This window comes from Bidens hawaiensis, unplaced genomic scaffold (genome assembly GCF_021521415.1).
Source record: "Bidens hawaiensis isolate Kalapana, Puna unplaced genomic scaffold, B.hawaiensis_p1.1 tig00022316_1, whole genome shotgun sequence".
In the NCBI taxonomy this organism is placed as follows: Eukaryota; Viridiplantae; Streptophyta; class Magnoliopsida; order Asterales; family Asteraceae; genus Bidens; species Bidens hawaiensis.
The window spans coordinates 32,130-42,526 of NW_027493470.1; the positions used below are offsets into that span (position 1 = coordinate 32,130).

At 37.5% G+C, this 10,397-nt stretch overlaps 1 pseudogene; it reads right to left on the reverse strand.

The window, feature by feature from the left end:
• Window positions 1-1,218: 1,218 nt before the first annotated feature.
• Window positions 1,219-2,572, reverse strand: LOC143565294 (AT-hook motif nuclear-localized protein 23 pseudogene; annotated as a pseudogene).
• Between the last annotated feature and the right edge of the window lie 7,825 nt (window positions 2,573-10,397).

Below are 10,397 nucleotides of genomic sequence, written 5' to 3' on the forward strand. Positions count from 1 at the left end.
TAATTAGAGGTTTAGCAACGACTACAAACTTATGCTTTAAATTAATCATGAAGTGTTTATATACTGTAATTAAATACTCTAGTCAAAAGACACAATAAGTTATAATTAACCTAATGTTTTTTTTAAAGAGAGAAATTAAAAGTATATATTTATAAAAAAAATGAGGCTAAATATTTATGTTTTTCAAATAAAGAAGCTTTTTTTTGCTTGGTATTAGGTCTGTAAACAAATTGAACGTTTGGAGGAAAATTCGTTTATGTTTGTTCATTTAGTAAACAAACAGACATAAAGAAAACATTTGTGTTTATTTAATTAAACGAACGAACATGTATATTTGTGAATTTTCGCCTATGTTCGTTCATTAATGTGTTAGCGTTCACTTATGTTTCTTCATACGTCTTCATTTATGTTTGTTTATCTTCATTCAGTTATGTTCATTTATGTTCGTTTAAGTTCATTAGGTGTTCGTTAAGATTTTAAATGAATGAACATAAATGATCACAAATGTGTTTATCTTTTTAAACAAATGAACATAACAAAAATATTTGTTCGATTAAGTGTTCATGTTCGTTTAAAGTTAAATAAACGAACACGAAAATGTCCTTGTCCATATTCATTCAATTCATGTACAAGCATACTTGGTATGGTTAATAATACATGAAAAGTCTATTCCTTTTTTGAGGAGGAAGAAACATATTGTTCATCAATGATCATAACAAAAACTTATAAAAATTGCTTATAAATTTCATTTTTAAGATTGTTTTAATTTAATTCCTGTTGCTATATTTATTATTCTTGCTGAAAACAATGCAACAGAAACAAAACATCCCAGTACCTCAAAACCTTATTTCCATCATTAATTCTTGATTATCAGGAAACATCAACTCTTAGTGCCATCATAATCACCAGTGACACATTCCTGAAAATCACAAATCTTGAAGAAAAAGATTTGAACAGATAAAACACAAATTTATAAAATAAAAACCTATTCTCATATAATTAAGATGTTATAAGTTACAAAACCCCCCAAAAAATAAGTAAATTAAAAAGATAAAAGAAACAGCCCCAAGATAACAACATAAGAAATCAAAGTAGTAATTTTTAGTGAACATTGTTTATGATCCAAATAGAAGCTAATTAAACCTTGAAGAAAGAGATTGACCATGGAAATCAAACACAAATTTATAAAATAAAACCTATTCTCATAGAACATGTTATAAGTTACAAACACCCCAAGTTACTAAGTAAAAAAGATAAAAGAAACAACCCAAAGATAACAAGATAAGAAATTAAAGTAGTAATTAAAGTAGTAATTTTAGTGAACATTGTTTATGATCCAAAAGAAGCAAATTAACTAACCCGATCCGTCCAAGGGACTGTGGGGTTCAAATCCTGCAAGATGCAGATACAGCCATAACCTGAATCCATATTAAAATGGATTGCCATTATTATTCCGTCTGTAATCCGTCGGTAACTGAACATTCGGACCCATATTAACCGGTAGGTTAAAAAATGGTAGTCCAGAAGACGGATCCGGAAACGGACCACCCCCACCCCCACCACCGCCGCCGCCACCGCCATCAGTAACCGGCGGTTGCATTTGTAACCCTCCGCCTTCCGGAACTTCATCATCTTCAAGAGGCAATCTTTCATAAGCAACATTAGTAAAAGAAGAAGCAATAACAATAACCGGCCCCGCCGCGGTCAACTCTCCGACAACGTTCCCACCGACTACTTGCCCTTGTCCACCGGATAAAAATATGGTCAAACTAGTAGCTCCTGGTGGCGCTGGTGGCGGCAGGAAAGAACCGGTAAGAGACAATATTTCAAACCTTCCATGAAGAGCCAACACAGACCCTGCAGCCGCCGGCTGCCGGAGGCTAACATTTGTTACAATACCACTTCCGGATAATATACATATCCCTTTTTGTCTTCTTCTTGCATAAGTTGCTATGCAATCAAACACATCACACCCATTACCAATTTCCAATATATGTGCTTGTAAAGTATTCGCGCTTTCTCTAGTGATAATAACCGGTGGTTTTGGTTTGTTCTTGGACCCTGCCGGACGTCCTCTTGGTCTCCGGCCAATAATATCACCACCACCACCACCAGAGTTAGGTGAGACAAGTTGTTCATGACCTTGTTGATGGTGGTCTTGATCATCTTCTTGGTGGTTGTAAAGATGATGATGAATATTATTATTATTATTAATATTATTATTTTCAGGTTGAGTGGTGTGAAGTTGCAAGTCAGGAAGATGTTGTTGTTGTTGATGATGTTGTTGATGGTGATGATGATGAATATTATTATTATTGTAACGAGAAGCAGTGCCTAAATCCAAACCATCCATGATAATAGTATGATTATACAATTATACAAACATGAAGAAGCTAAAAAACAATAAAATGATATAAAAAAAGATGCAAGAAGTTATATAAAAGTGAGGACTTTTGATTAATTATAGAAAAACAAAGCTGTGGAAGTTGAACCCTAAAGAAAGGATATACGAGTACAGAGATGGGGGAGAGAGAGAGAGAGAGAGAGAGAGAGAGAGAGAAAAGGGGGACAAATGCAGTCATACACAACCTAAAATTGAAATAGGTATAAAATAAACCCACACTTGTGCCATAAAATAAATTAAATAATGCATTGCAAAGTAAACATGTATGTTTTGTTTGTTTTAAATGTAATAATTCATTGTTTGTATATCTATATATATATATATATTTAGAGCTTATTAAAATACTTTTTATAGTATTTCATCTTCTAGTAACCTATATATATATATATATATATATATATATATATATATATATATATATAAACTGTATAAATGATTAATAATTTAATATAAGTCACAATGATTAGTTAATATTGTTGTGTTACATGTTTCTTGATATCATACAACTTTTTTTGTTATTTAAAGTTGCAAGTGATACTTTGAAACAAACTCTTAACAACATAAGAAAACTCCATATTACCAACTTTAAATTATAACATCAAATAAACATGAAAAATGAGAAATTACCATAACAATTAAGCATTTTAATTAGATGGTTATGTGGTTTTTAAGAGCACCTACAAAGGCTCGTCCGTTAAAAGGTATGCTCCTCAAAACCCACAACACTGGATGCCGCTATTGTAGGTGACGTTCGGTTGGCAAGTTTGGGAATCCAAACGAGCTCCGGACGAGTTGGTGGGCCATCTCTCTAACACCCACACATGAGTGAGTGTTTTTCTATTATTTTAATAAATTGTAATAGTTTTGTTGAGGTTTGTTGTTATAAAGGAAAATAAATGTTATTTTTTAATTAACTTTGAAATCTGATAGAAAGCCGCTTGTAAAGATTTGTTGTTGTGAATGCTTAAGATTATCAAATGAATTAGATAGAATTGAATATATATATATATATATATATATATATATATAATTTAATGATAACCGTTCCAGGAGTTTATTAGAATATTGTAACATTAAAAAAAGAGTGTATCAACCCATAATGAGAATGGTTTGTTTTCAGTTAAACTTTAAAAGTAGCTTTAGGTAAAAGAAAGATAAAAAAATATCATATGTGAGAAACCCGAAATATATATATTGATCATTAGTATAATGCACCAATTACTTAAAAGAGGAAGAGGTACGTGGAAGTCATTTAAGTATTCAGGGGCGGATCTAGAAAATAATAAAGGAACCACCCTATAAATTAAAAGGGAACCATCATATAACCATTTGAAGTGTTTGTCTGTCTGGTAACACGCCGGTTTTGTAACCCGGAGGTCGTGGGATCGAATCTCGTTTTTTTAATTTTTTTCTTTTTTTTACTAACTTACCTAACATCAGTTAGGGTTTTAAACAAACACAAACACATAACCAGCACAAACAACACAGCGCCTCTCCACCCCTTACCTGATTTCAGCCCCTGACTCGGTCACTCCCGCACTCCGGCAGCCTCACTCAGTCACTCCCGCACTCCGGCACCGTCACTCCGACCATCGCCGTCGGCCATCCCCGTCCTCTGTCAGCCGTCTCCTTACAGTCCTTACTCGAATCCTCTTAATCTCCCACTTTGAAGGTAATTTTACATTTATAATTCATTGTTAAATGTTAATTGTTCTTGATTTCTTGTTAAATGTTAATTGTTCTTAATTATTAACTGTTAACTACTTAATTGTTTAAGTTATTTATTAAATTTAGTTTTAGTTTGTTAGATTATTGGTTTTAATTTGTTACTTTCTTAGTTTTAAATTTGTTAGTTTGTAATTGTTGATTTGTAGGTATGTTGAATGTAGGGATGGCAAAAAAACCCAAACCCGATGGGGAAAACCGAAACCCGCCCCGAACGGGGCGGGTTCGGGGACACTTAATCGGGGACGGGTCCGGGTTCGGGTTTTCCCCGTTTAAGTTAATCGGGTTCGGGGCGGGTATGGTATAGCCTGTACCCGCCCCGTATACCCGCCCCGTATACCCGTTTAAAACCCGTTTAATTAAATATAATTTTTATATTTATATATAATATATTATTTATTATTTATTTTCCCAATATACCCGTTTAAAAATTAAAACCTTTTTCCTACTTTCCCAATCCATTGTAGCCGTAGCCGTCTTCATCCAAAAACATTGGAAGCGTTAATGTGCGCCCAAAGTTGGTTGTTGAATGAAATCAAAGGTAAACAAACATTTTATTTTTTATTTTTAACTTAGCTACTATATAAACTTTTGACTTTTGTGATATGAATATAGCAACTTGTTCAGAAGAATCCGAGGCATATTGCCAAACTATTGAATATGATTGTGACGATGGTATTGAGGTAATACATATATATATGGTTTATCGTTTACATTTTAATATGGTTTAACATTGATTCTTATATAGTTTCCAATTAATATGTTAATGTTTGATTATCATAGCAATCCGGCGTGACAAGTGTTTGAATGGTTGAATGGGTGCGGTATGGACGTGTAAGAAGGATCAATCATGAAGTTAATTTCCGTTGTGATGGGAGAAATAAACATTTTTATGTATTAATAATGTCTTTTGTATGTGTAATGTGTTTGGATATTGAACTTTTTGTGTATTAATATTGTATTGTAATTTTGTATCATTTTCTTACAATCGGGTTTTAAACGGTGAACCCGACGGTTAAATGGGGATCCCCACGGGGAATTTAGCCCGTTTAAAAACCATTTATGCTAGACGGGTTCCCCGAATACCCGCGGTTTTCCCCGAATCCCCGATGGGGATTCCCCGTTTAGTCCCCGCGGGTTTTTAGACGGTTTTGGTAATGAGTTTTATAAACCGGGGCGGGTATGGGATTGGCATTCCCCGCCCCGAAACCGCCCCGTTGCCATCCCTAGTTGAATGTGAAGATATATTATCAAAGTGAACCATCGAACCTTGGATCATAAGCATTTTATTTTTAATTCGTAAAGACTACTGTATAGATATTATGTGTTTTTTAATTTCTAATAACGGTGTCTCTTTTATTAATTTATCGTATATTTATTATGTAATGAACTTTTCCCAAACCATCGAACCGACCAGAACCTCAAACTGACCCGGAAGTTTTTATACCCGACACGGTGAAATTGAAACATCTAAAAGTAGTGCACCACCCGAAAAAAATTTCTGGATCCGCCACTGTAAGTATTAATGAATTAATTATTATGTTTCACACCACTAATATATTAAACCTATTTCATAAAACACCATGTATCTACTACACTCTTGGTTTTAGATTGGTATAAAAAAAAATAATAATATTCATGCTAAAAGGGTGAAAATGAAGAGATGTCGTCTCTTACGCCGCTTTCCAATGAAACATCGAGGTGGAATAAACGATTTGTAGATTATGTGAAGAGCATGAGTAACTATTGATCATTTCTTTGTCTTGCTACTTCCCCATGGTGGTATGGCAAAGAGTTGCCACTTGGTGTCATTTATCTACTATTGATGCTTTCTAGGTGACCAACTTACTCACAATACATGAGGCGAGTAATTTGGGTCATCGTAAAGTAAGACGTCGTATAGTATCATATTCATAGCTTGTTGGTGTATTTGAAAGAAAAAGAATAATCTCGTCTTTTCCCGTATTGAAACTAACATTTTGATTGAAAAGGGTGGTGGGAGATTCGAAATTGTTGGAGTATCTATGGATAAAAAAATTCCTCCTCTTGTTGATTGGTGTAACTTTCTTTTTTTATATTAAACGTGATAACATTTGTTACCTGTGTTAAAAAATTAAAAATGATTGATTGTTACATCAAGTTTTCACAACCAGAGTAGGTTTTCATTCTAATCCAACCACATATATATGGATGGATTAAATGCATTAACATTTTATCATATGTAGTGTATGAGACATGTTACACCCTTTATTTCAAAAAAAAAATACGTGGTAGCAAAATTGTAAATTCATACTATTCTGGTTGGGATCGTATTTGAATTTGAGACCTTGCAGTCTCTATTCCAAATCTTTATTTTCCCTTCAATATTAATTGAAGCTTATTGACAACTGACACTATGTTATGCTATACAAAATAGAGTAGCATAAGTATTTGCTTTAAAACAGTTAAAAGTCGTTTTAAATCAGGTATTACGTTAAGAATGAGTAATATTTTGATGTTTAATTAATTATATAATATAGTCATTTTTACAAATAAACTAGTGGCATTCTCTTAATGTTACTATTATGTATTATTTTTCAATTAAAAATTGTAGGCTTAAGATAAGATAAGTTTAATAATTGGGTGGGCTTGGAATTAGTGGTGCTAGCGAAGGTTAATGGTCATGGGAATGGGATTCTTTATCGGAACAGCCAATCAAGTCACCAATTAGGTAAAGATGACCATTAATTTGTTAAACTGCAGAATATATTAAAGTAACCCTTTTATGAACTTTGTTAGAAAATCATGTTGGTTGTATGTAGTGATTGTGGTCTAACAGTCCGTTTAACATACGAGAATTGAAACGCGTTAGCAATTTCGTAAAAAAAAGGAAAACATGAGAGGGTATTGTTGTCGAAATATATCTAAAACGAGAGACAAAACTAAACCTAAGGTAATCACGATACATTTGACATGCAACTCACATAGTTTGCGTAAAAATCATTAATGATGGTTCTAACTAATCAAACTATATATGGAAAAACTTAGTATTAAACGCAATCAAGCCCCAAAAATGAAGACGTAATTTGTATATTAAATTGATATGGATCTAAATGAGAAGAGTTGTTCGAAAGGTACTTAATATCGACTCACTAAAAGCTCGTATCAAGGCTACCTTAACCGAGTTGTTTATGTAGGCTGATGAATCTAGATGAGCCTGGTATTCATACAATAGGCTCTAGCAAGCCAGCTCGAGCTTCAACATGACTTGTTTACAACCCTACATACATATGGAATATGATTATATACTTTTTCATAAAAAAACATGGAAAGGATATCATGACTTTTAGATAAAATGAAACAAGAAGAATGTAAGTCCCGTGACGAAACACTTAGACTACATGCAAAAAACAAGTAACCTTGAAGAGAAGTTGTCTACTCTAGTGAATGCATATTGTCGAAGCACGAAATGAATCTTACGAAATGAATCTTACCTGATCCATGACGATGTTTCCACGGATTTTCGAGATGAACGAACCACGTCTTGATCTTCTTCTTCAGCGGCTGCGCCTGTGACCTGCAATGGTTTCGGGGGTGTGGAGGCGACTGCTAAGATATCCTGAGGATTTCTTATTCACAGACACAAAAAGTGGTGGTGGCTCTTATTGAGCATGACCTATGATAAGGAGGTGGAGACCTCCTTATATAGAGTCTCATGGCCACCATCATGGTACCCTAATGGGCCTAGCCCAGTTAGGGTTACCTCCACAAAACCCCCTCGGCCCAATAACATTGTATTAGTCCATGCGATAAAATAGGCCAAACATAATAGATTTAGGGTCGTAGAACCGGGTTTTAGTACCATACCCCTACAAGCCCCCCCAAGTCCAGTGTTGCTCCTGGGCGCGCAAGCGTCTAGGTGGAGCGCTGGACTTTATAAGGTGTGAGGCGGTTTTTTCCCCTTTTCTTTGGCCTTGTCTTTATTGTCTGAGTTTTGAGAGGCTTTCTTCATGATGGTGACATGTTGTAATAAAAGCCTGCGCGCGAGGCGACTTACGAGCTATAATAATAATGAAGCTCGCGCGTGAGGCGACTTACGAGCTATAATAATAATGAAGCTCGCGCGTGAGGCGACTTACGAGCTATAATAATAATGGAGCTGGCGCGAGAAGCGACTTACGAGTTATAATAATAATGAAGCCGGCGCGAGAAGCGACTTACGAGCTAAAATAATAATAATGCCTGCGCGCGAGAGGCGTCTTACGAGCTGTAGCATAATAAAGCCTGCGCGTGAGGCGTCTTACGAGCTAAGAATAATAAAAGCCTGCGCGCGAGAGGCGTCTTATGAGCTTTGAGAATAATAATTGAGCTGGCGCGTGAGGCGACTTACGAGCTGTGAAAGTAATAAAGCTTGCGCGCGAGAGGCGTCTTATGAGCTTTGAAAATAATAATTGAGCTGGCGCGTGAGGCGACTTACGAGCTGTGAAAGTAATAAAGCTTGCGCGCGAGAGGCGTCTTATGAGCTTAAGAATAATAATTGAGCTGGCGCGTGAGGCGACTTACGAGCTGTGAAAGTAATAAAACTGGCGCGTGCGGCGACTTACGAGCCTGTAGAATAATGAGAGCCTGCGCGCATGGCGACTTACGAGCTGTAATAATAAAGAAGCTGGCGCGCGAGGCGACTTACGAGCTTGTAGAATAATGAAGCTGGCGCGTGAGGCGGCTTACAAGCTGTAAAATAATAAAGAAGCTGGCGCGCGAGGCGACTTACGAGCTTGTAGAATAATGAAGCTGGCGCGTGAGGCGGCTTACGAGCTTGTAGAATAATGAAGCTGGCGCGCAAGGCGACTTACGAGCTATAATAATAGAGCCTGCGCGAGTGGCGACTTACGAGCTAAGAATAATAAAGCCTGCGCGCGAGAGGCGTCTTACGAGCCGAGAATAATAAAAGCCTGCGCGCGAGAGGCGTCTTACGAGCTTTGAGAATAATAATGCCTGCGCACGAGGCGTCTTATGAGCTGTGAATAATAAAGCCAGCGCGTGAGGCGACTTACGGGCTGTAAGAATAATAACAGCTTGCGCGCGAGGCGTCTTATGAGCTGTGAATAATAAAGGCCTGCGCGTGAGGCGACTTACGGGCCGTAAGAATAATAACAGCTTGCGCGCGAGGCGTCTTATGAGCTGTGTGAATAATAAAAGCCAGCGCGTGAGGCGACTTACGGGCTGTAAGAATAACAACAGCTTGCGCGCGAGGCGTCTTATGAGCTGTGTGAATAATAAAAGCCTGGGCGTGAGGCGACTTACGGGCTGTAAGAATAATAACAGCTTGCGCTCGAGGCGTCTTATGAGCTGTGTGAATAATAAAGCCTGCGCGTGAGGCGACTTACAGGCTGTAAGAATAATAACAGCTTGCGCGCGAGGCGTCTTATGAGCTGTAATAATAGTGGAGCTTGCGCGTGAGGCGGCTTACGAGCTACTTTATGTCACGCGCCACGTGCAGATGTTGCATGCACGTGCGCGTAGACTTTGGTTTTGTGTTATGCGCCACGCGCAGATGTTGCGTGCGCGTGCGTGTAGACTGTGACATGTGCGAGCATGTGATGTGTAAGCATGTGATGCGTAAGCATGTGTAATATGCATGAGTATATGTGATGCGTGAACATATGGTATGAGGATTCCCAACCCCTAAGTTTGGCGTGTAGCCATATGGGATCTTAGGAGGATTCCCAACCTTACAGTTTGGCGCGTAGCCATATGTTGGCGCGTAGCCATATGGGATATTAGGAGGATTCCCAACCTTGAAGTTTGGCGCGTAGCCATATGATGTATTAGGAGGATTCCTAACCTTGAAGTTTGGCGCGTAGCCATATGGGATATTAGGAGGATTCCCAACCTTGAAGTTTGGCGCGTAGCCATATGGGATATTAGGGGATTCCCAACCTTGGCGCGTAGCCGTATGGGATATTAGGAGGATTCCCAACCTTGAAGTTTGGCGCGTAGCCATATGGGATATTAGGAGGATTCCCAACCTTGAAGTTTGGCGCGTAGCCATATGGGATATTAGGAGGATTCCCAACCTTGAAGTTTGGCGCGTAGCCATATGGGATATTAGGAGGATTCCCAACCTTGGCGCGTAGCCATATGGGATATTAGGAGGATTCCCAACCTTGAAGTTTGGCGCGTAGCCATATGGGATATTAGGAGGATTCCCAACCTTGAAGTTTGGCGCGTAGCCACATGGGATATTAGGAGGATTCCCCACCTTGAAGTTTGGCGCGTAGCCATATGG